This window comes from Meleagris gallopavo, chromosome Z, assembly GCF_905368555.1.
Source record: "Meleagris gallopavo chromosome Z, MGAL_WU_HG_1.1, whole genome shotgun sequence".
Taxonomy (NCBI): Eukaryota; Metazoa; Chordata; class Aves; order Galliformes; family Phasianidae; genus Meleagris; species Meleagris gallopavo.
The window spans coordinates 64944518-64972113 of NC_139435.1; the positions used below are offsets into that span (position 1 = coordinate 64944518).

Below are 27596 nucleotides of genomic sequence, written 5' to 3' on the forward strand. Positions count from 1 at the left end.
GTATGTAAGTCCATGGGGCCAGATGATATCCATTCTAGTGTGGAAAGTGAAAGTGTTCTTTCTGCATTGAACACTAAAAAGGGCAATTGATCTAAACAATTAAGCTGTAACATATCCTTAGAAATAACTGATGTGGAAAGTAAGAATACCATACACATATTAGTAACCTATTTTAGAAATATAATTACCAAATTAACAAATTCTTTCTCACAAAGCTGCAATAGATTTTAAATGTTCTAAACCATGTTGGTATAGTATTCTGAACTAGGAAACATATTGTAAGATTGTTCATTAGACTGGCAGAAGCGAAATACATTTAACAAACTTTCGAGGAATCAGGGCCTTTACACAAAGCAGAACTGTCCCACTTTGTAGGAATGTTAGGATGCCATAGGCAGGCTCCAAGATACTCCCCTCTATCCTTCTTTCGAACTTACCACTATGCAAGGACAGATGAATGACCAGAACAGTGACTCAGTGTAAAAGGGGTACAAATGTAAGGGGGGGGGTAATTAAACAAATAAGAGGCTATGTTTATGTTTGTGTTGTAAAACAGACATCCAAAAGTCACGACCAAATATTTGTTAAGAAAGCAGTTAACCAATTAAAATATTTTTGTTTGGGCAGCAAAGGTTTGTGCTTACTTGGTATTTGTATGATTAGTGACACGTCACGAAAGAGTGTGAACCTGCAGTACTCAGCCAATGAGGAACCGGGGGAGAAAGAGATAAGCGTCGGGCAATAGGGGATAAAAGATGTAGCACTGTTTTCTCTGGGCTCTCCTGCTTACAGGAGGCCCTCCGTTGCAATCATGAATAAAATTTGCTTTATCAGACAAACCATCCTAGAAAATTATTTGGATATTTCCAACACTAGGGTTCTGAGAGAGATGGCTGATGTGGGTGCCGAGCCGCTCCAAACCATATGTGAAAAATCATGGCTGTCGGGCGAAATCCCCGGTGATTGGAAAAAGGGAAATGTTACTCCCATTTTTAAGAAAGGGAGAAAGGATGACCTGGGGAACTCCCGGCCGGTGAGCCTTACCTCTGTGCCTGGGGGGATCACGGAACAGATCCTCCTGGTTACCACGTTAAGGCGCGTAGGAGACAAAGAGGTGATGTGAGACAGCCAGCATCTTGGCTTCACCAAGGGCAGATCGTGCCTGACCAGTCTGGTGGCCTTCTGTGATGGAGTGACGGCAATCGGTGGGTGGGGGAAGGGCGATGGATGTCACCCTCTTAGACCTCTCCAAAGCCTTTGACATGGTCCTTCACCACATCCTTTTCTCTGAATTGGAGAGGTACGGTTTTGAAAGGTGGACTGTTCAGTGGATTAAGAACCGGTTGGCTGGTTGCAGCCACGGGGCTGTGATCGACGGTTCTATGTCTGGGTGGAGCCGGTCACAAGTGGTGGTGGTCCCCCAGGGGTCGTTTTTGGGATCGGTGCTCTTCCCCACCTTTATCAGTGACACAGACGATGGCGTCGAGTGCATCCTCAGCAAGTTTGCAGACAACACCAAGCTGAGCAGTGCCATCAATCCGCTGGAGGGAAGGGAAGCCACCCAGAGGGGCCTGGACGGGCTGGAGAAGTGGGCCCCTGTGAACCTCATGACGTTCAACAAGGCCAAATGCAGGGTGTTGCACTTGGGCCGGGGCAACACCAGATATTTCTATAGACTGGGGGAGGATCTCCTTGAGAGCAGCCCTGCGGAGAAGGACTTGGGAGTCCTGGTAGACAAGAAGCTGGACGTGAGCCAGCAGTGTGCATTTACAGCCCAGCTGTCTATCATCTGTGAAAACTCATGGAGAACAGGAGAGATAGCCAGTGTGATTCCAATCTTCAAAAAGGTCAAAAAGAAGGATTTGGGCAAAAGGAAGATACACATACGGCTCTGGCTTCCTGTCATTGAAGAGCTATTAAGCACATCCACCATGAACAGGGACTCAAAGTGTTACAGATATTGGAGCTATCAGAGCCAGTAATACGCTGCCAGCCTGCTCATAACCAAAGCCCAACTAACACATTTCAGTCACATTTGGTATTTACTTGTCAACAGAGAAACTGCCTAGTAGCTGATCATAACCAAATGTGTGTAAATTTTGAGACTTGCCTGATGTCAGCCTCCCAAAGCACTCCCGATTTCCTAGTTTGCATGAACACAGAAGAGAGAAGACGAACAGATGAGGCTGTTTATAGGATGTAAATAAGGTGCAGTAGTATGCAGGATCAGAATAAAAAATTATTTTAAAATTTCCCAAGGAAGTAAATGCTTGGTTTCTGCATAAACTATAGCCATTCAAAGAAATTGGCCCATCAGTGAAAGTGTTTAATGTCCTTATAGAATCAGTGATAAAAAACTGATTTCATACATAAACATGTTGAAAAACAAACAAACAAAAACCCCTATCAATCCATAAAGTAAACCCAAACACATTTACCAACACAGTAAACAACTTTTCAGTCTTTGAGCACCTGACAACAGCTCAGAGCCTTTTCTGCTAGGAGAGGCAACATTTTAATACTTCTGTGCTTGTATTAGCTAACCATTTTATAATAAACAAGTGCATGTAGGCAATTTCATTCGCAGCCAATCTAAGCTGATGGTCCTTGATACAAATAACACTGTCTTATGAAGTCAACTTCATGAACAACCATCCGGATTCCTGAACTACCCACCTGCTAAAACAGTGTTGCTAAACCCTTTGTGCCAAAGCAGGGTTTGATTCACAAAAGGAAGTAATGCCAGGGATTTTCTGAATTCTCCTAGGGGTATTTTCCCTCGCTACTAGCTTCATGTAGAAAATTACCTGGTTGCTGAATGATAAGTAGCAGTATAAACTCTCTAGACAGGCAGGCTGATAAGGGATCTGTAGCACTTATACCTTCAAGAGAGTTCAAGTGGGAGAGTCAGCTAGGCAGGGGCCTTGCAGTAACCTCTAGCCGCAGGCAGGAGAGTGAAATCCCAGAGGCACCGCTGATTATGACAAAACTTACAACCATGCCACAGGGCTAGAAATTCAGGGATAGGCTTCACTTTGTCTCACCAGGGGATGCTGCCTAAGTAGAACCCAAAACTGGAGTTGTGTAAATAGCAGGTACATGTCCTAATATTCAGGAAGCTGTAGGGGAACAGCCATCAGCCTTATTTTCAGCTATCACACATCTCCAAATCTTTCCTTATCCAGCAGGTCTGAAAGTGTCATCACAGTTGATCTGTTTCATGCGGTGAGGTGTTGAATTCCCTGCTAAAATATTCAGTTTATCATTCACTTGTTTTGAGTAATACCTCCTAAAATGTGATATTCCATCAGTAAGCCCAGTGAATAGAACTTCTAACCTGCTACAACTGATTAAACTTCTCTCTGGTGGAAGGATTAGCAGTGCATGATAAATGAGATAGAAATCTGAAGACGACGCTCATTAGGAAATTCTTTAAAAACACTGAACAGACTTCACAAAACAAACCTCACTGAATTTATCCAGGCAGTTAACAAGACCATTCCCATTCCCATTCCTAACTTTCAATTAACTAAAAAATGCTAATTGATCTAGCTCTAATTTCATTCCTTCAAACTTTCAAATGAATCTAAGCGAAACAACCAGATACTATCTTGGGCGAAATAATAAGACTATTTCTGGTCTTTACCCATCCACCTCAAGGCACTTCATCTTGATTTATACTAATTGGGATTATAAACATCTCTGAGTAAATGCAACATGCCACTGGTTATTTCCTGTACCTCTGATTCAGAAAGCTCCTTGAATTTCTAAGGACATTAATAGCAATAAAATGGAAGATGTTGTAAGCAGTAAGGTAACAGTTTATGGACATAAGGAAATCTGAATTGCAGATAAAAGTAGTATGCTTTGTGTAAGGAAAACATAGCAGTCTGGAGTTACAAAACTAGCATATTTACAGCTCAACACCGTAGCAAGAGAAATGGATCTTCTACTTACATCTGTGCTAATCACCAGTTTTAAAATGTTGCACAGGGAGCTGATGTCAGTGTCTCATCTGCACAATCTACAAAGAAAATGGTCAAGACCTGTTTTTATCCACAGCTGACAGTTTTACAAGACTTGGGCTGGAAAGTAAACCACAGAATCACAGAACTTCAGGGGCTGGAAGGGACCTCAAGAGATCATTGAGTCCACCCCCTCTGCTAAAGCAGCTAGTCTACACTAAGTGGCACAGGTAAGTATCCAGATGCATCTTGAATATCTCCATAGAGGGAGACTCCAGCATCGCTTTGGGCAGCCTGTTCGGTGCTCCATCATTCTTACCATGAAGAATGTCTTCCACATTTCTGTATGGAACTTTCCATGTTCAAGTTTTAGGCCATTGCTCCTTGTCACCACACATCACTGAGAAGAGCCTAGCCTCATCTATTTACCTTCCACCTCCCTTTAAATATTCAAATATTTCCTCTCTGTTCATTAAGATTGTACAGGAAGAGCTTGTGACTTCATTTCGGTCTCCAAAAGAATTCCATTGCATTTGGTGTCTCCGCTTGCAGAGCACTTATATGCTTTTAGGAAACCCTGGACAGTTTTGATAGATAAAAAATAGATCTCTGAGATCTCTGAGGCTGCTCCTCAGGCTTTTAACAAGGCCACCAGGTGGAAGAAGAAGAAGACTTTGTAGAGAAAGATGTAAACATGGCTGTAAAATACAGAGGGTAACAATCCAACAATGCAAAAGAAGAGAGAAATAAAAGTAATTATATTTTCTATATACATATTTACCGAAGAAGTGATGCATCACACAATTGCTCAGTAACATCCAGTGGATGCTCAGCCAGTCCTTGAGCAGCAACTGCCCTCCAGCCAACTCCCCTGTTTTGTTGTTCCACATAATGCCACAGGGTATGGGACATCCCTTTGGACAGCATGGGTCAACTGTCCTGGTTCTGTCCCCTCCCAGCTCCTCGTTTGCATGGCAGCACAAGAAGCTGACATGTCCTTGGCTCTGTGAAATGCTGCTCAGCAACAAGTAAAACATTGGTGTGTTATCAACACTGTTTTTCTTCTGAAGGCAAAACAGCATACCATAACCAAACACTATGAAGATAAACAACTCTATCCCAGCTGAAACCAGGACACCGGATCATGAATTTTGCCTGTAATGGAAAACTATATGGCTTGAAAATTCTGTCTTCTATAATAAGAAGATACCAGTTTAGAGAAAACAATTCTTCTAATCCCTGCCAAATTCCTCAGAAATTTGCAGGAAAAAAAAATAATATTAAGACAAAAACTGTCAAAGACATTTCTCTTATTCAATATAAAATTCATATTTCACTCCAGAAATCCTAGCGTTGATTTTATGTTTTCTTTTCAAAACACCCTTTGTCAACTATTCCATCAAAGTTTACTAAGCTATTCTAAAAAGTATTGGCTGCTTATGTGCCAGCAAGAACACAAATAAATGATCCTTAATTTGTAAAAGGGTTTCACAGCTACGCACAGAAATAGTTTAGTGACTAATGATACTAGAAACATAATTCAAAAATGCATGCTCCATGCTGAGGCGAAGTCCAAGCAAGCCCTTGTTTCAGGTCTTCATTGTATTTTAATTGGATCATTTTAATAAATGATGCAACTCATCCTCTTATTAGAAGGATTTCATGCTGTGCTGAACAAACCAGGTCACCAAAAATTACGTTGCCCCCAACAACTTCCACAAAGGGAGGACCAGAAATGTATTTTTGAAACCTTAAAAAACAGAAACAAAAACAAAAAATACACTTTTTCCTCAGTTCATTTAGAGGTTTAGAAATTTTCTTGTTTCTAGTTGGAAGAGTTAATGTAAATTTCAGTACTGTTTTCCTTCCTCTGCCCTTTAGAGATTTGTACTAAAAAATTATGAGTAATTAAAAATTCACATTTTGTTTGTGATTATATCATTCAATATTTGTTCACAAACCTCAGTTGAATGAGATGCTCTGGACAGTAAGTTGGATGCTGGAATTGTTTTGCTTGGTTCCACTGAGATGCAGGAATGGCCCTTCTTTCCAGCTGTACAATTACTTCACCCAATTTCAAAAGGGATAGGTTAAAATTAGTGTGGGGAAGAGTTGATGGTTGATGTTAATGGTCTTTGCAACCTTAAAGATCCTATTAAAAAATAACTATAAGTTAAATTCAAATAGAATACAAATGAATATTTCACTTCAAGCTCTTCAGAAGAGTGTGTAAACAATACATCGGCAAGGGGATGAAGAGGATCAGGGTGAGGATGAGACTTAAAAGTCTGAACAGCTTAATTTTTTTTTTTTGTCAAAGTTTATGAACAGCCCATGAAAACACAATGATGATGTCAAAATAAAAGATACTTCATGAATCATTTCGGAGCACCTCTGATTTCTTCCGTTCTGAATTTCTGTTTGAGTACAGGTTAACAAAAAGTCTCAAAGAAAGGTCTCACGCCCAGTATTAACAAGTGCCTCTTCCTCTGCTATCACCTGCTCCATCGATTCAGCACACGAGTGCAGTCATGAGTAGAGTTATGCCCTGGTTTTGCAGCTTTCCACTGTGGGAGGAACTGAACATTCAAGCTTCACTTTAACTGACCAGCAGAAATTTCCTTGGTGCCATGAGGGGTTGCAATGCAGCCAGAACCAGCACTCATCTGCCCCTCTCCCTGATTTCTTCAAAGCAGGTGCAACCCATCCAGTGGGCAGAGATGAGCAGAGAATCTCTGGAATATTTCAACAGAAGCCTGTAGGGCCCTTTCACACTTCTCCTTACTAAGCAAGTGATAGCATATCCCTCTCCTTTATCTGAAAAATCTCGTGCAAAATGCCAGCTACTCTCAGGCTGCAGGTGGAGATCTTCACAAAAGTATTGGACCTCTTTCACTTCCCTGCTATAACAGTTGAGGGAATCAGTGCTTTTGGGAGTGTTCTAACAGGTCTTAGTGTAAAAATGAAACAGTGGGAATGTTGATGAGCACAGGAATGAAGAGAGGGCATCTAAAGCCGATCATCTGAAGGGAAGGAAATCAGGTGGGAGCTATGTTTTACTTCCCAGCCTTTTTCAGTAGGTGAATGCTGCATTGAAAACTGCAACTCAAAATCACGTTAAGCTAATGGTAAACACCAGATGTGTAACAAGCAAAACTGAGTGCACTCTACAGACAATAAATAAATAAATAAATAAATAAATAAATAAATAGATTTTAGAATCATAAAATTCTTAAGGTTGGAATAGACCACTAAGCTCAAGTCCAACCATCGGTCCATCACCATCATGCCCACAATCTGTGAGCCTCAGTGCCACATCCACACTATCAGGGATGGTGACTCCACCACAGGAAATCATCCTGAGTGTTCTGCATTCTCCTTTTTATCTATCTGCCCGTGATACATCCAACGGAATCACATATACCCCGTAGAGGCTTAGAAAATTGTTCCCTTAGGACAGTGATGTACAGCAGCTTGCAGACATTATGTAGGCTTCAGAAACGTAACCTGGATGGAAAGCTAGAAATTCCCTGTTAGACTATACAACGTCTTAACAGACTTACAAAGTAATTACTATTAATTCAGATCTGAAAAAAAAAGAAAAAAAAAAAAGAGAAGAATGAAAATTCAGCAAAGTATAAGAAGAATGTTTCAGAACAGTTAAATATCTTTTATACAGCTTGCAGTCCTCATTCCTTCTTTGTGGTGGTATGTTCACCACAAAACTCTCCCTGGACCCTATAGTAATGGCTTTTGACTAGTATGGGAGGGAGAGTTATGGCAAGCTACCAGTGTACTAAATTTTAATTCAAGAGGAAGCCATTAATACTGATGGCAGGAGCTTACACTTCTGTGGTCAGGATTCTTTGGGATTTATTTTAATACCTTTTGTAACATACCTTACACATTTCTTGTTCTACACTTGTCTGCAATTCCATGTGATGTTCAGATTCACTATTTATGGTACATTCTAAACATTCTTTCTTTGCTGTCTTTGTAATGTGTAAAACCAGTTTTAAGCACTGCCAAGGCTGCAATCCTTCAGAGACCATTAACTGGCCAATGCTATTTTGGCTGGCTGTAGCTTTTACACCTGTTATCACTTTGTGCCCTTTCATTTAATACCTCTGTTCTCCTCTATGTTACACTTTTATCCTGCGTTCCCAGACAGACTAGTCTATGAGGAATGAAGACTTGATAGTCCTATCAGAGAAACATAGAAATGTCATTATAAAAATAAGCACTACACTGTGATCACGTAGAAGTAAGCTAAGACAAAACTGATTCAGTAACAGCTCATGCTCCGTTAGACAATTGCTGTTAGAACTAAAAAGACCAGAACAAAGCTCCAGGCTGGCCAAGAGAAGCCTCACAATAGCAGATCTGACAAAGTCTAATCTTTGAGCATTTAGTACAGAAGACTACTGAAAATCCTCCTATGGCTTTAAGCTCCTGAATGTGACCAAGTAGAGGTGCTCTACGAGGCCCTTGCTCTTCCCAGTATGATTTGGTCTCACAGAAACGTTGCAAGTCTCAGAGGAACCTACATGGCCATTTGACCTGTTAAGCATTTGATTTTTTCAAACAATGCAGACTGCACAACTAACTAAACTGTTATCATTAAAATGGCAACTACAGAGTACAAAGCCAAATTCTGAAATTCCTGTAGCTGAGACTGTAATGTCACCTCTTATAGTCAGGTTCGATTAAAATCACATTCCTTAACAGAGTTTTTATTAGATATAAATCTTTTATTATATGCTTGTGATATGCTGTGAGCAGTTACATGCAAATAAATTGGTATGCACTCAAATACAACTGGAATGTACAAATTGCACTGCAGATGATGACTGGAAATAAATGGAATAGATTCACAATTGCACCTGGTCAAATTACAATTAGCCATCTAAATACTAGCAGTTGACAGCTGCACATAAATGTACCTATGTTGCTTTGTGCTATTTACTGGCATCCCTTTAAAGAGACCATCAAGAACAGTGTCTTCTCCAGCAACCCTTCACTACTGATGCACCTCTAAAACACTGTAATCTTCATTACTTGATCATTACTTGAAATTACCTGATCAGTTATCAAAAATCAAAAAAATCCTTTCCAGCAAATTGGAATGCCACATACGGAGTGTTTTGCATTGCAGAGGAAACTACCTTCAACCATCTGTTATTTTTTTTCCATCTGAGGGCCATACATTTATGCACTGCTTTTTTAAAATATTCCCAGTACAACATTAAAAAGTGGCACACACACTCCAGTCACAGCCTTTCAAAGCTATGTCATTTAGTAATCTATTAAAAAGTCAAGATACCACAGCAATCATTTCTAGACTCAGCTGATTCACATTGCTGCTTGTAGTGCTCTAAACATCACAGTTCATCAATGCACAAAAACACCTGTCTCACATAGATTTGCATATCTTTTTTTTTTTCCAGTAAGTTATGTGGTGAAACACTGCATTCATGGCTGAATAAACTACTAATTGTGATCACTGTTATTAATAGGAATTACATTCACTCTCACAAAAAGAAGCTCTAGTTTTGAGATCAACATGAATATAAATTACGTCACTATTTCTACCTTACCTTTGTTCATTTCTTTTTGCTTGCTGTCACATCAGCTATGACAACATGACCTATACAAAAACTACTGCACTTCTGTCTTCAAATATATGCATATATAATAACACAAACAAAAAAGGAACTTGACAACAAACTTAGGGAGTGTTAAGATCCGTAGTGTTGGAATGGACAGCGTACTCTTCTGTGTTACGGAGGACAAAAATAGCAAAGATTGCAAAGATTGTAGACTGTGTACTTCAATCATTTGCACTCACTCTTCCTGATTCCCTTGTTTTAACCGTGTTGATTCAATTCTGAAAAGCTATTCTTTGTAGACCTGTTCTTCCAAAAGTTCTGGAAGGTGTGCTAGAGAAGCATTACAGCCACAGATGTGTATTTTTTGCCTCTCTACATGCAGGGCTTATCTCAGGATGGAGATGCCTGCTGGGCTTTGTCCTCTATTCTCTCTGCAGAAGGCACACTACTGCAAGCTCTTTTCCAGGGGACAGTTCAGGACCAAGTGGCTCCACTTCCAGGCTGCCTCTCATGATCAATGCCATTGGGTCTTGCAGCAGGACTGCTGCGTCTCAGAGATCAGAGTGCCCTAGCTTCTTATGCTTGTATGAGCATCTCTGTCAGCTTGCAGTCACATCTCCGTCTCTCATTCCGTTTCAGTATTTGCTTCCACAGAATAACTATCCTAACTACAGATATCACTGTCTTTGCTAGATAGTGTCCACTCCCACTACACTTACTTATTCACAAATTATTTGGACGTACCACTATAAATTATACAGAAAAGTAAATCAGAAAAGGATGAGGTAAGGATGAATTAATTTTTTTTTTCTTTTCTTTTTAAGTTCTACTTATTAGTGGTAGAAAATACTTTCCTCTTAATCCCAGTGGATTGTCTTGTGCCTCCCTGGGGAGCCTGCACCCTGCTTTCGAAACTACTGGTTTAGAAGACCACAGACAAAGCCTGACAATCATTTCTGACCCAAATACGCTTTCACTGGCATAATTTTCATTCCAATAAAACGTTTCAGCTTTTGATATGCCTTTCAAAGCTTACATAAATCAAGAGGGCTCCTCAGAATGATGATCTGTTGCTGCAGGGGACACATCTAACACAGCTTTAGCAGCTACCCACTGAGAAGCTGCAGTGGAGAGCATGCACAGCATTTTCTCATTCAGAAGTGGTAAGGCAGAGAGTTCCTGTTATTTAAGAAGTCAGTGAGTGCACTTGTTTTTGATTTAAAGACCTACTTTTGCGAAGCAGCCCGCTTACATTTCTGGAGTCAGAGTGGCCTAACAATTTAGTATACCTCTGATTGCACATCTCCCTTTAAGACCTACAGAGAGTGCTCCAAAATTCACTTTTAAGATTCCCAGCACCTCATTAACAGGAGTGCTGGGTCTCATGATGATTCTCGCAGAGGATGGAGTGGAATAACACAAACCACAGGCCTCCATTCCTGTTTCCATCACCACTCTTTCAGGAAGGTGATCTAGTAATCACTGAGATTACAGACTACATGCTCCAACAGTCCCTTTAAACCTTTTCATGCCAGCTGCTCAGTCAGGATTTCCATCTCTTAGACCAGAAGACAGACTGCTGATTGAGTCTCTTATAGTTGCTGCACCAATGCACGTGTGCACCAGTGGAGTGTAGCAGGCAGGTGTGCCCAGCCCCTGATTTTCAGTCCCAATTGCCCTTTCTCCTGTAAGGCAGCCTTCAGTGCCTCATTGTCTTCCAGCATTTCCTTCCTTAGAGTACACACTTAAGAAGCTTTTGGGGACTGCAGAATACATTCAACTATTATGCTGCAAAGCCATTTTTCAGTTGTATTTCCTCCCTTTTTAAACTTCCTCTCTCATTTTCTCTCTGTTTTCTGTTTCCCACTTTCAAGCAACTTTATCTCCTCTCTTCACCACTGTCTCCTGCACATCTGATTTTTTCACAGGAAGACTGCATTGTGCTTTTTCTTTCAGTTTTGCAAGCCTCTTCTCAATATCTCAGACAACCCTGAAAGAATCTGAATTCCAGGAGTCTGTCCACCAGTGTATATCCCATCTCCAGTTATTGTTCTTTAAGTGACATACTTATCAGGACAACAGACACACATGCTACCTGGTTGACAGTAACGCCCCAGTGTGTTGTAAAGGCCTTCAGAACTAGCTAGCTGTGTTCTCCACCAGCTCAATGAGCTTGTGCCGTCTATGTGATCCACAGAAATAAACTTCACATCAAGACTCAGGAAATTATTACTAGCTTAACTAAAAAATCTAATGAAAGATGTCAGTCTTTGTCTTCTTGTGACCACGGGGGGGGGGTACAACAGGAGCTCTGTGGCAGGCCCCATTAACTATTCCTTAACAAGTTGAAATCAGTATTTCAAGAAGCCTGGGCTGCTTAAACCCATATTCTCCTCACCACACAAGCATGGCAAAAAAACGTGCAAGCCCTACAGCTTAGGCACAGCAGAGCCTGAGGCATGTTTCTTACCCTGTTGGTCTCATAATTAAGAGCAGCCAAATGCAGATCAGCTCTTTGCCCTCCACTGCCAGTGACAGGTATATCCACAGAGAGATGGTTCTTCCTCCAGTCAGGTGCATTAATGACTTCTGCAGAGAGCACAGCTGCCATGAAAACAGCCGAGACTGAATTTCAAAAGAAATACCAAGCTAATGGTTCAGTGGCATGGATAGAGTTCCCATAAAGAACAGAGTTCATCAAAGCTAAGTTTTTGTCTCAGTGTCAATATAAATTCATATTTCAGCATGCCGATTCTTGGATCAAAGGTACCATAGCTGTACGTCTCAATGCACTGTTCAGGTATTAAGCATATATATAACTGAAAATTATTCAAAAGAAGATCACCGGCTAACTCTACATTTGCAAGCTGTGTGCTGAATCAGGTACTGTCTGTCCTTTTACAGCTGCCTAAAAAGTCACATATAAACCAGACTGTGCATTCAGTGAATTCAGCAGAATCACAGACACAGGGCCACCACTTTACCCAGATGGATCTATCACTGCTTGCCAAGTCACAGTGCACCAATCTGGTATTAATGAGCACGCAACCACACTGTCAGTGCTGAGGGATACAAACTAAGTCTCTGCTTCTGTGCAGTATTAAAACTCTTTCACCTGTTCTTCCTGACAAAACCAGAATGTCACCAAACCTAACCTCCTAGCACATCCTGGCACAAAGGAAGTAAATCAGCAGGAAACTGTCAGAGAGATGGATGACAGGAGGGAAGATGAGGTCCATTATAATGAGTTTGGTCCCATGGAGTAAAGCTCAGAATAAAACTGACTGGCATAAGAAAGTCCCAAGATAAGAAATTCAGTGTTAGTCACAACAGCAGGTATTTTCTCATAAGAAAATGACTTCAGTGACAGCTGAACATAGTGCGCTTCTCCAAACAGAGAGGAGCCTGTGATACCACTTTTCAGTGTACAGTGCAAAAGGAACACTGTGACCATTATAAACTATCTGCAAATTTGCTGTCTAAATCTATTACTTGACAATGCTTTTGCAAATAATCCTCCCTCATCATCTTGTAGACATGGTAGGACATAGAGAAATCCAGAAAAACCTTGAGATGTTGAAAGAAGGCAGTTCACAACTTTGGCATCTGTATCAGGACAGTCTGGTCACTGTCAGTGGCTGACAGTGACTTCAGCTTGGTTCATTTTGCTTCTTATCAAGTTATTGCTGTCAGAAGACTCAGCTGTTAAATCAGCATGCTCTTTATCACAGAACCATAGAACCACAGAATCACGGAATCATACCACCAGACAAATTTTTATAAGAGACAGAAAAAGGCAACTCAATTTATATTTCTCTCTGTTCAAGAGTCCTTTTGGAGGAAGTTTCTATTCTGCACAGTCTAAAAAGCAATAGACTAGGGAAAACATTTGCTTACATGTAACTGCTTTAGACAATAACCTAAGAGCCCTTAGACAATTTTAGCTCACCATTCTCATGTAAACATATTATTAAAAATCAGCAGAATTGCTAGCAGCAAGCTGGACTCCTTCAAACAAAGCCTCAGCTTCTAAGTTTGCAGTTGGAATCAGCCAGACATCAAAGGAACACACAGCTTTACTCTTAGACTATATCTAAATTATCCTTCATGACACCATCTGTATGGTCACAGGAATGGAAGCATATTTTTACTGATATGAGCATGCCAGAATATTTACGCTGTGTGTAAAAACATTGTCCTCTGTACTTCCATACTGGTACTTCTACTAGGACAGAACTGGCTTGCCAAGGGTAAACCTGCACAGGGGTTATTGGAGTGAACTATCACCAACAGGAATGTGGGTTTCTCCGAGTACCTTGTGTTGCTTGAAATAATCTAGCAGATTAATCCCAAGGCAATTCAGTAAAACAATTTACTACCACTAACTCAAATCATATTAAGGGCACCCAGGGCAGCACAGGAAACAACTGCAAAGTTTCAAAGAAGACAGAAGCGACTCTTCCTACTAAGCCATGAGTGAAGTTGGGTGAACGTACAGACTAACAGGCTTAACAAAGTTACTTTGAGTGTTTGGATGGGCTTGACTCTTTTGACTTTGATTTCAAGTCTGCAGGCATCAAGAAGAGCAAATAGATACCTGTCAGCAGAGAACATTTTCTAAAAAACCCCTAGAGAATTGCAGTAGAACTTTTAAGATTTGTAGAAAAAAAGTATGAATGGGAGTTAAGTTGGCTGTTGAAGGAGGCAGACAGGGAAAGCACTAGGAATAAAAACAAGAGAACAAGTGTTAAAAAGGACACTAGTGCCATGGAGCACTGTAAGTGCAGTTTCATTCAAACTGAAAAGATAAGATGCTGAGAAACCGAGCAACCTAAAGTGGAGCCATAAAATACCCAGAAAAAGAAACAGAATAACTTTGTCCAACTCTTAAGAACGCGAAACAGAATACTGAGGCGGAAAATAAATCTTGCATTCACTCCTAGAGACTACAGAGGAAATGCAGGTCCATACCCCATCCACCACTGTCAGACAAGAAGTGCCCCAGAAATGCAATGGGACTCAGCAGCCAGCAATACAGATCCACGCTGCTCAATGCATTCAGTGACAACATGATACAACCTTGTCTTAGTCAACAGCTCAATGTAAAGAAAGAGCTCTGCCACTAACGTGAGTGGAAACCCACACAGGACTAAGGAGTACTATCTTACAGACAGTGCTGGAGGTGTCAGAGATGTGAACAAATGACCAATAGTCAACTGCTGGACACAAAAACAATGCGGGGAAAAAGGTTTACTACAATTACAAGGGATTAAAGAAGAAACATACCACAGGGTATATAATAAGATGCAATGTAAAACTGTCGATCAAAGAAGAGGTATTCGCCCATGTCCTGGATAAGCATGAAAATAATTCCAAGCAAACTTAAAATGGAAGGGTAAAAAAATCCCACCATCAACGCAGGTGTTCTCCTTACACCTGAGATGCTGATGGTAATTCTCCGTTCTTCTTGATGAAGACTGGTACTATTGACCAATGGACTCAGGGCAGCATTGGATGCTCCAGGAAAACTTGGAGAAAGGACAGCTCCTAGGACGCTCACACAGAATAGCTGCACTTGTGTTATGAAAGGGAATTACTCAGGAAAAGAAAAAAAAGAGCCCACAGGTAATTTGTACAATTGTTATAATTTTAACCAAAGTATGTAGGTCACTCTAAAAGTAATGCCTTTGATTTAAACTTTTCAGGTCTCTGATGCATTTCCCCCATTAATTTCTGTATTAGTTACTGATGTTTGCTTGCAAGTCAAGAAGTTTAATCATTATCCAGAAATCAAACTATCTGAGAACAATTTTGAAATGAGATATACCAAAATTGATCCACTTTCAGGAACTGGTTATTGGTTTGGTTTTGGCTTTTTCTTTTTTGAACTTTAGGAATGCATGCCTTTCCATTATAAAAGTTTTCACGGAAATCTACGGCTTATGTGAAATGCGAGAGAAAGAGAGATGATGTAGCCACCAGACACTGGGAGCAAAGACTCTAAGACAAACACAAAGAATAATTGTGTAAACCTACCCTGTGTAACCTTAATGTCAATACAAGATATACTTGGCTGGAAGATGGCAGGAATCTCCCATGTTTTCCTGCATGTAAGGAGAGCTCTTCCCTGCTTTCAATTAATGTGGCACAAGAAGGGTTTTTCGTCTTTCAGGCATAGCAGTACAGTCAGAAATGTTTCTGTTGGAGCTCATTGGCTTTGACCAGACCCTCACACAGGTTAAGTGCTGATGTATACAGAGATGAATGACTGTTTAATACCACTCATTCACAAATTATGTGGCTTTTTTTTTTTTTTTTTTTTTTTTGAAACATAGCAGTAGACAGCTCAGGATATGAGCCGCTGAGAAGAGGCCATCTAGCTGATTTAAAACCACTGGAGTGAAACATGATTATTTTGTTTATCTCCATACAAATCAAATGCTGTCATTCTCTCAAGAATATCTGCCAAAACAGCATCTCCTACCAAACATGCTGTCCTCCACTTAGGATAATCAGAAAGGTCTCACCTGTATGTGTGGGTGTGCAGAATATCAGTCCAACCGATCAGCATAATGAAAGATGGAAAATAAGTTGCATTATCTGAACCGTCTTATAAAATCACTCTTTGTTCACGCACTGACCCAAAAACCTAAGGCACAAAGGGAGATACTATTTTGCTGCAATGAGCACAGTTTTACAGAATTGGTGCTGTTATTTCCTTTCCAGCTTAGATAAGCTTAATACAGTTCAGAAGTTGTATTTTCTAAGCTAAAAGAAACACTGAAATGAGTTTATTAGTATCTTAACCACCATTGGCCTACAATAAAGAGATTTCTCAGGCTGAAGGCACTGACATCCAATTAGTGAGCTTAAGGGTGTTGTTTAATTAATTGTATCTTATACCAACAGAGAAAAAAAATGTGACAAACTAACTGATTGCCATCTGCAAACTTTCACCAACTGCGTGTTTTTTTTTTTTTTTTTTGCATCCTTTTTCTTTAGTCTTCTTAGGTCTGAGTTCAGAATATACACAAGCATAGCATGCTGTGGGTGGAATGTCCTCCCAGGGACCATAAAGAAACCTCAGCTAAAAACAGACCAGGTGAAACTGCAAAGAGACACAAAGTGCCATTAATGCTAGCCAGAATTTAACTCTTCAAAAGCATCCTTCTATAAACAAAGACCTATTTCAGCTTTAAAAACCCTTTTCACTATTCTGAGTTGAGGGAAAGTTTGTTGTGTACATACTTATCAAGAGAAAACAGAGGAAAGAGTCAGAAGGCACAGAAGCTGCTGGAAGTGTTCACTAAACAGAGAAATCCCTTTAATTTTCAGCTTGAAAAATTTGTAACTTTACTATGGATGTTTATTAACTTTTTTATAGTTAGCAAAGTAAGATTGAACAGACTTATTTTCAAATAACAAAGAAAACAAGCAAAGCTTTCCTCACTCTCTCATTTCTCACACTTTTCAGAGCGTAGGCAGGTTATATGTGGACAGAAGTGTTTTCTCAGTATATCAAACAGTGCTTTATTTCACATTTCTCTTAATTACTTTTGTTTTGAATATTGATGGCTTCACATTTTTTAAAAAATAAATATAAGCACTGGAAACCTTGAGTTGGGTTGGTGAATGTGCCTTTGTCTAGATGTAGCACAAATATTTTATCATTTCTATTTGCTTCAATTCTAAGTAGCCGAGGAAGGGCTGTCTGAAAAAACAAACAAGCAACACCAAAAACAAAACCAACACAAATAAGCCTTAGGATACCTTTCTAAAAGGGAAAGGTCAGTTGTTCTGCAAAGGTAAGTGTGACTAATGGAGGTGTTCTGGCTGGTGTTTGTAAGACATTGCCTCAAACGCCAGTGAAAAGCACTGTTCAGCTGACGTGCATCACAGCAAGCGCAGAAAACAACTCACCTCTCTCCCATGCTATGTTCCCCCATGCTATTCACTAGAGTGAAATGGAGGCTTTGTACCTTTGGGACCAGGTTTAAATCCTGTGTTTGTTCTACGCCTGTTAGAATTCTCCTCTGAGAATTTCATTTGTAAATGGCAAGAAGCTTTAACAAAAACAAACACATCCAACACACAGAAAAAAAACTCTCCACATTCCATACATCCTTCCTTTCCTGAATAGTCTTTGCAGTGCTATGTCTTATATTTACTCCTGTTAACATGAATCCCATCTCTTTTGGAGATGTTTCCCGCCTTCTCCTTGCCTCCCTTCTTCTGTCCCTCTTTCATTCAGCCTGAACACAAGGCACAAGTCTGGGATACTCCACATCACAACAATTCACAGACTCGCTTGCAGAGGAAAAAACAACAAAACCCCAGCTCTGTTTGCCCATCCACACTCTTTCACAGTGATATGATCTCAGGTGACTGCTGTCCCTGCCTGGCAGAAATGGCTACTGAGCATGGCAATGAGCCAGAACCCAAATCACACCTTCTGAAGCATACTGCAGGGAAGAGATATCTCCAATCAGAAAATGATACCATCTTCCTATCCAGGATACCTCCCAATGCCCTGACTACTTTGTTGTAAGCTTTGTTGTAAGCTTTGTTGTAAGCTTTGTTGTAAGCTTTGTTGTAAGCTTTGTTGTAAGCTTTGTTGTAAGCTTTGTTACTCCAAAACCTTTTTACCAGAAAATATACAACTTAAATAAAGTATGTATTCAATGAAGCCATAACGTATTTCCACAATTCAGTGCTGCAACTGCTACAGCTGGAGAAGAATGAAAGACTTCCACCAAGAAGTATTTACAGACAGAAAAGTTGGAGTCCCTACAGTTAATGGCTTGCTTGTATCTCGTTTGGTTCAGATCTGGTGCAACATCATTCTTTGACAAATTACCAATGACAAATTACCAGTGATGAAGACTGTTTCAGCAGCAATGATGGGTAAAACTTAGAATAATTTAGGCTGAGACAAAGTTATTTGATGTTGCTCAGTCCCAAGAGTAACTAAAATTGGAAAAAGAATACTCAGGTGTGTTTTACAATAGATTTCAGAAAATCAGAACAGAGGCTCAGTTGTTTAATGAACAGTTAATATCAGATAGTGCTGAATAATAAAAATGAGGTTAAAGAAAATTCAAAGCCTACATTTTGCATATGAGAACTGCTGCATGCAGACAAGCTCCTATGCGCTTATCTGGTTAACTTAGATGGCCTTACTTCTGTTCTCCTTGATGTCCTCTCACACAACTTCTGAGAAGTCCTTCAAAACAAAGTAGAATCCTCATCAGAAAACAAACAAGCAAACAACAACAACAAAAGAAACCTTTTTTTTTCAAGCGTTTATCATCACAAGAACAGCAATACAAGATTCTGTTGGAGCGTGATTTTCAAATGCTGTTCATTTGCCTGTCATAGCAATGGATAGTTTTTTCATTAACCTGTAATCATTTTTTTAAACTACGTGCTCTCAGTAATAATAATTTCTGTAGTCAGTATATTCAGACAAAGCAAGAATATTTGCCTGAAGAAGGCAAGAAAGCAGAGACTGCATCACAGACTTTCTCAACCCTACTTCTTAATGTTTTAAACACCCAAGCAAACTCACACGCTCTTATGAAGGACAAACCTTGCTCTCCATTAATATTTTCACTTTTACGCTTCATATTGTTCACTGAAGCAAAACCACGACTTAGTCTTTCTGTGTGACATGTAGCATCATTGTAGCCTCTGTTCTACAGAGGTCATTCCAATCTGAAGTACATCGCAACACAATGAACCGGTTGACACTTGCAGATATTCTGGGTTTACAGCAATTCACTGAAGAAACAGGATGTGATGTTTCATGAGCAACTGCAGCTGTAATGTCACAAACGGTACAAGCAGATTACATATTAGAATCATGGCATCGTAGAATGACCTGGGTTGAAAAGGACCACAATGATCATCTAGTTTCAACCCCCCTGCTATATGCAGGGTCACCAAGCACCAGATCAGGCTGCCCAGAGCCACATCCAGCCTGGCCTTGAATGCCTCCAAGGATGGGGCACCCACAACCTCCTTGGGCAACCTCTTCCAGTATGTCACCACCTTCTGTGTGAAAAACTTCCTCCTAATATCTAACCTAAATGTCCCTGTCTCAGTTTAAAACCATTCCCCCTTGTCCTATCACTATCCGCCATTGTATATTATAAGGATAAAGAAGGCATTTATACACTCTGCAGTGTATTAATGAAGGCGATGAGGACTTCTCTTTGATCAAGAGCTGCCATCCACAGTTCTGCAGTGTATTATGAGTCTAATAATACAAAGTATTTTCAAATGTTACTAACAAGTTTGGACCATGCTGCATCCTTCCTGCTGCAATGCTCATTTCTGATACTCATGAAGACAATGAGGGCACCAGCTGATTTCAGACATCAGATAGCCTTCAAAAGCAAAAGACTTCCAGACGTGGTAGATATTCTTAAAGATCCTTGAGGTAATATCAGCCTCCTCAAGCAAGACAGAAAACTCATTTAAAATTTAATGTGGAGATCTTCAGCATAAAATCCAGCATGGGGGCTAATAGATAATGTAGATGTTCAGTAACACCAGCTCCTACCCATATGTTCCAAGCATTTTGCTGCATGTAATAAAAGTGGAAAGAAAAAGAAAATGGTGGGAAATATTCCTTGTAGGTGAGCATTAAGATTTTATTTTTCAGCATTTTTTCTCATAGTTTTTAGCATCAGCTTAGTAGACAAACAACAAAAACAATCCATAAAGTTTTGTTTTTAAAGTTGAAAAAATCCCCTCAAGCAAAGATCTAAAGCAGAAATAATGTACCTCCTCCAGAAAGTCAAACTGAAAAGGATATAGGATGAGAAACTTGCGAGGACCATCAGGAAGAAGAAGCCCAGTTTATAATTAAAAAGCAAACAAAAACATGCTAGAGTGGAACAGTACTTCAGATGAAGAGTTTCTTTCCTGATTTTACAAGCTTGCAGGCTTGTAAAAAACATGCCAAAACACAACAGTAACAAGTACAGCTCTCACATCCCTGAACTTCACATCCCTGAACCTCAACCTGAACTGGGGGAGCAAACTCCCCATGCTGTAAGGGCAGAGCAAGTCCCAGTCTGCCTCATGAGACTGAATGTGTACAAGTCCATGGTGCAGGACAATATACTTCCCAGGGTCCTGAGGGAGCTGGCTGGTGTGGTTGCCAAATTGCTCTCTATCATATTTGTAAAGTTGCTGCTGTCAAGTCCCCAGTGACCAGAAAAAGGGAAACATCACTCCCATTTGCAATAAAGACAGGAAGGAGGACCAAGGGAACTGCTGGCCAGTGAGTCTCACCTCTGTGCTTGAGAAGATCACAGAACCACAGAATCACAGAGTCACAGAATGGCCAGGGTTGGAAGGGATCTCAAGGATCATGAATCTACAACCCCCCTGCCACCTGCAGGACCATCAACCTCCACATTCAATACTAAACCAGGCTGGCCAGGGCCCCATCCAATCTAGCCTTGAACACCTCCAGGGACGGGGCATCCACAACCTCTCTGGGCAGCCTGTTCCAGCACCTCACCACTCTCTCTGTAAAGAACTTCTCCCTGACATCCAACCTAAATCCTCCCTCCCTCAACTTAAAACTGTTTCCCCTTTTCCCGCAGTTATCAACCCTTTCAAAGAGTTATTTCCCCTCCTGTTTGTAGGTTCCCTTTAGGTATTGAAAGGCTGATCATGGAACAGATTCTCCTGGAAGACACGTTATGTCATATGAGGTATGAGGGGGTGATCTGAGACAGCTAGTGTGATTTCACAAAGGGAAGGCCATGCCTAACCAATCTGGTGGCTTTCTATGATAGAACAATGATATCAATAGACAAAGGGAAAGCAACTGATGTCATCTACCTGGACTTGGGCAAGGCCTTTGACATGGTTGCCCAGCACATCCTTATCTTTAAACTGGAGAGATGTGGATTTGAAGGGTGGACTATTCAATGGACAAGGACTTGAATGGCTGCAGCCAGATGGTTGTGGTCAATAGTTCTATGTCCAGATGGAGGCCACTGACAAGTGGTGTCCCCCAGAGGTCCATCTTGGTTCCAGCACTCATTAACCCCTTCATCAATGACATAGATGATGGGATCAAGTGCACTCTCAGCAAGTTTGCTGATGACATTAAGCTGCGAGGTGCAATTGATACAGCAGATTGATCCCATCAAGAGGGACCTTGAAAAACTTGAAAGATGGACGAGTATCAACCTAATGTGGTTCAACCAAGCAAATGGCAAGGTTTTGCACTTGGGTGGAGGTAATTCCAGATATGTATACAGACTGTGAGAAGAATTCCTTGAGAATAGCCCTGCTAAGAAGGACACTGGGGTCCTGGTTGATGAAAAACCTAGCATGAGCCAGCAGTGTGTGCTTGCAGCCTGTAAGGCCAGTGGTATCCTGGATTCCATCAGAAGAGAGGTGGCTAACAGAATGAGCAAGGTGGTTGTCTCTCCATTCTGCCCCTATGAGGCCCCACCTGGAGAACTGCGTCCAAGTCTGGGGCCTCCAGCAGAGGAAAGAAGTGAAGCTTTTGGAGAGGGTCAGGAGGAAGGCATGAAGATGATCCAAGGACTGAGAACCTCTCCTGTGAGGATAGGCTGAAGGAACTGGGCTTGTTCAGCCTGGAAAAGAGAAGGCTCTGTTGTGGCCTTCCAATGCTTAAAGGGAGTTTGTAAACATGATGGAAATCAACTTTTTACATGGGTAGACAGTGATAGGACAAAAGGAAATGGTTTTAAACGAAAGGAAACGAGATTTGGATTAGATGTCAGTAAGATGGGGTTTTTTACTGAGAGTGGTGAGGTTCTAGAAAAGGTCTCCCAGAAGAGGCTGTGGATGCCCCATCCTTGGAGGTGTTTAAGGTTAGGTTAGATGACGCCCTGGGCAATCTGATCTAGTACTTGGTCTAGTAGCTGGGAACCCTGCCTTAAGGCAGGGGAGTTGAAACTTGGCAATCCTCGAGGTCTCTTTCAACCCAAGTCATTCTATGATTCTATGATTCTTCCTTTTTGAATTAACATCTCAAAGACTTTACTGTATTCCATTCCTCCTGTTATCAAAAAAGAACAACAGAAGGCCAACAGGAAGTGAAATAACATGCAGTCACATGGACTGGCTATAAATTGCACGGAGAACAGAAGCCTTGTATGCCACATCTGAGCCCAGTACCCTATATACTGTACTACTACGCTACCATGAAAATCAGATGAGAAAACATATGGGAAGCCTATTTCTAGATACACTCATCTTTTTTGGTTCTGCTGACATAGCTGAAAGTATAGTACACACTCTCGTAAATGGAGATGTGAATACTTCAGAAAGCATTTTTCAGTTCTTGCTGGAGGAGGATTATACCACGAGAAAATGAGAGATGAAGGAGGAAGGGGAGCAACTGGATTATTCCCTTAAGGTTCTAATTTGGAATCATAGAATCATTATGGTTGGAAAAGACCACTAAGGTCATCTTGTGTAACCATCTCAGGGTATCATGCAGACTCAGACACCAGCTGCTCTTGCAAGTAGGTATTCACCTATTCATAAGCTGACTGGCCAGCCTAGGGCTTTCACATTCTTTGCCAACTGGAAGAACTCAGTGCTCCTCTTTCACAGAGCTTGCTCTGGTATAAAATTCCAGAGCAAAATCTTTACTTCCCATTCCAAACAATGGAAAATATACAATAAATACAGTAACTGGGAAAACAACAACCTGAAAATAGAATGTCATTTAAAATTTGTACTTACTTCAGATGAAATTACGAATTTTTTAACAAATGGAGATTTCTTATATTCATTCCTCTAAGAATGAATGTGCTATCTAGTATTCTACTCCATGCACTCTCATCACTGACTTGCTTCTGACAGTTGTAATTAAGCAGGTATCAGTAAATAATAAACGTTTCATGCACATTTCATTACAGCAATAGAGACATAAGATTTTTCAACTTAATGACTCACTCATCATCTTAAATTCCAACAATAAACTTCAGATGAGGTTTTTAGGCAACCAGATCACAACGAATATCTCAACACTTTGAAGCAACTACCTTCATTTATTGCCACATAGTTACTGTCCTTCCTTCATTCCGAGGATACAGAAGATGCAAAAATGAAGTTTGTATTAGTCAGGTAAACTGAGTAGCAAAAAAAAAGAAGGACACATTTTGACTCCCAGCAGCTATGCTTTCAGTCCTGTCACCACCTTAGTAACCATCAGACATACTGATTAGATGCAGTTGAGTCCATGAAGCTATGTGAGTGTTCTAGAAAATTCAGTTTTGTATGCTCACACACCTACTGAATCACTTCTTGTTATGGCAACAAGCTGCCCTCTTGTCACATCCTGCCCTTAAGAGGAAAGGGGTGACCAGATTCACAAACACCCCAGGATAAACTAATGTAATCATTACACAGATGTCCACACACGGGCATCAATTTGCAATATCTGCAGTTATCCCAAAAATATTGGCATTGGAATTATCCCCAAAATACTGGCACTCTGACACTTAGAATATATCTTAAATTGTGTGGCTAAACTATACAACCTTAAGGAACTGAAATAAAGCTAACAGCTACTTAACAACTTAATCACTTTATAAGAGATTCAGCTTCAAAGAAACTCAAATATGCCTTGCAATTACTTACTAATGTTATGAGAGGAAAAGATCAAAAAGAGGAAAAACTGAGGAAAACAGAGAAAGCATGAGAGTCAGAAAAACGGAAAGGAGAAAGTTTGATCACCAGTCTATTCCAAAGGCCTGTTTTGAGGTGTTGCTGTGCTGGCCTGCAGCGATGGAGAAAAGATAGGGGGCTGAGTGCACTTCATCCAAAGGTCACAGTCTCGAACCAGCAAACAGCAATGATAATCACCAAGATGACAGAGAAGAACCCCTGAGGTCCCTTCTCAGGCACCCTTTTATGCCTGCTGGGCTTGCAGGTGCACCGTCCCAAGGCAGCAAACAAGTGAGTTCACTGTAACAAGTTTATAAAAAGCAAATTAGCCAAAACTTCCTCATAGGAAGGGTATGCGTTTGTCAGTGAAGCAGGATTAGCCCACTGGGGGACAGGCTATCATGCTTGCTGGTATCAGCCTTCGACTGGCTGTCATGGCAATGGCCTTGTGCTGCAAGTTAGTGAAACATATCCCAGGAAGTCAGAAAGTGGTTTTTGTTGGTCTTTTACACCTCCTTTTTAAGTTTTAAACCACTTTATTTAGAAAAGTCATTTCTAAGTAGAGTTTCAGAAAAACAAATCTCTTTTTTTCCTATCAGTTAAACAATTGCATTTAGAATACAAACAAAGGTCTTTTCATGTCTGAAATAGACTCTGACATTTTGAAAAGGATGCCATTGATTGTACAGGTCACTACACAACAGATATTTCCTGAGCCTGCTGAACTCAGCTGGAAAAATCTCCATCACAACAGTTCTGTATTCAGTACCACAAAGTCATTGCAATAAGATATTCCCTAAGTAGAAAACGCATGTAACCTCATGAGACTATACTTGATTTAGCCATCAGCCACATCCAGTGAGACTCTAAATGCGCATTTCCAGAAAAGAACTGCTTCTGGCAACGTGGAGCTTCCCAGAAATTCTTCCTTCTCACAGTGCAAGAAACTCAGAATCGTTTGCAAACGTGAAACTTAATAATTTAAAAATAAATTAATCTTTTTAAATATTCTACACCTGGAACCCACGATTTCCAGCTTCATTACGAGGTTTAAGCCTCAGGCATGAGATAACATTAAAGGTTCACTGCTTAGAAATAAATATAACCATTTACCACTCCATATCTGAGTTACAAAGAGGTGAACTCCAATGATGAGCTCCTGTATAAAAATGTGCGCACCAAATAAATTTTGCTATTATCTCTGTAACGATTTTCTCACTTCTACATGAGTTAGAAGATATTTTTGAAACTGTAAGTTGCACTGAAAGCCAAAAAGGCTTGAAAATATTATCTGAGTAAGCATTTTACTTTATATAATAGCAATTCCAAAAACAATCTGTCAGTCTGAGATATGAGCTTCATTTGTATTCATTCTTGAATTACACATGGAAGTTTCTACAAAGCATACAACTGCATACAACTTTTGTGTTCCATTACCCATCTTTGCTAGAAGCTTTATGTCAAACTCTGATTCCCCTTCCCTCTTATCAACACAGTAGAGAGAGAGGGCTAGGATTCTCAAATATACATGCGTGAGATAAAAAATACCTGCAAAAAGGATGAAATGCTTCCCGGTGGACCAGTAAACTTGTATTTTTATAATGCCTTGGACAGAAAATCAAACCTTTTGAAAAAGAGAGGGGCACAGCATTCTTAAAATAGTCCATTTTTCAGGTCCAGAAGTTCAGAATCATGTTTTTACTTGCAGAGACATTTTTGTCCCTTGCAAACCTACAAGTGATTGACTAAAAGAAATCACGAAAACAGCTTAAATGACGCTGATCAAGAAAAGTTTCAGATTTAATATAATAGAACTCTTTTCAGCTCCACTGGAAGTTGTTTGTTTCCATAAGCAGAAAGACAGCATGTGTGAGCTTTCCCGAGAGGAGAAATATCATCTCCCTGAACAAAAAAAGACAGTGGAATTTGCCAAGCATCACACTCCTCAGATTTTCTTTCCCCCTTACAATACGAAGAGGTGATGTGTGTAGAAAACCAGCTGCACTTCCCAAAGGGTTATGACTAATCTATTAGCTCTACACATTTGATGTTTGATGAAGAAGCTCTTCAGCGCGTTTACCTCTCCCTCTCGTCACTCTCAAGACCTCTGTTTTCACTTAGTTTGGCATTCTGTGGAAGCAGTTGAGCATTTTCTCTTACACAGTGAATTAAAAACCCACACCACTAATGAACATAACCAAGTACCTCCTCATTTACACCTGTTTTGGCTGCTTTCCAGCAGTAGCAGCCTCTGCTAAATGCTGCCAGCCTCAAATCCTCCTGTCTTTGCAGGACACTTGCTGAAGCTAAGGAAGCAAGATGAACACAACAGGCTTTTGTCTCTGCAGAGAGAAGTCAATACTCTGAGAAACAACGCAATGCACTCCTCCTACAAGGCCTACTAATTCCCGATATGTAGGATATGAGACTGGGACTCTGGAGCACCTGTGGATGCCCCATGCCTAGCAGTGTTCAAGAGCAGTTTGGATGGGGTCCTGAGCAGCCTGATCTGGTGGGTAGGAACCCTGCCCACAGCAGGCAGGCTGGAAATTCATGATCTTAGGTCCTTTTCAACTTAAGCTACTCTGTGATTCTATGGAAACACAGCACCTAGCCACTAAACTAACAGGTGAATTCATGCAAGTCACTTAATCTCTGAGCTCCCAACTTTTTTTTCTATAATTCAGTGTTTATAACACTAAAGAAACTTGTGCAAATAACTATGCGAGCAAGTTCATGTAGATACTACGCTGTTGTCTCTCAAATTGAAAGGAAAAGCACATTAGGACAGCTAGGCTACAGCAGCTCAACTCCCATCAAGATAAGCAAAGTACAATAATGTGGGTTTTTTGTGTGTGTTCTGGCATACAAAATCTCATCAAACTTGTTTTTTCTTGACTACAGACTTCTTAGGGGATGCTAAGATGTATTTTTTTCCCTGAGTTATTTTATTTAAAATATCAACACCATTATTGCATAACAAGGCTCCTTGTGACCTGGGGTTATGCTGCTGGAAAAAAAAAAAAACAAGAAGGAGAGAAAGCAAGTCCTTCACAGCCCTGCTTATGTGACTCTTTCTTCTATCTTGCCTGACACACTGGAGACAACTGCCAAAGTTAAAAAGTTGTGACAGCATAAAAGAAAGTCTTGCTCAATCAAGACAAAATTATACCTGGGGAAGAGCAGAGACATAGCACATGTTCTCATCAGCATGAGGCTCTAGCACATGGATTTTTTTTGTTTGTTTGTTTAAATACACAGACTGCCTTCTTTCCTGAATTTCTTGGAACAGAAGACCCTCAAAATCACCTTCAGGGAAAGGGAAGGAAAGAAGGGAAGAAGAGAATGG

General features: G+C 40.5%; 1 protein-coding gene across 3 annotated transcripts in view; it reads right to left on the reverse strand.

Annotated features, from left to right (window-relative positions):
• Positions 1–27596, reverse strand: part of PLPPR1 (phospholipid phosphatase related 1) — a 160383-nt gene that overhangs the window by 109593 nt on the left and 23194 nt on the right. The gene's annotated exons all lie outside the window — the stretch shown is intronic.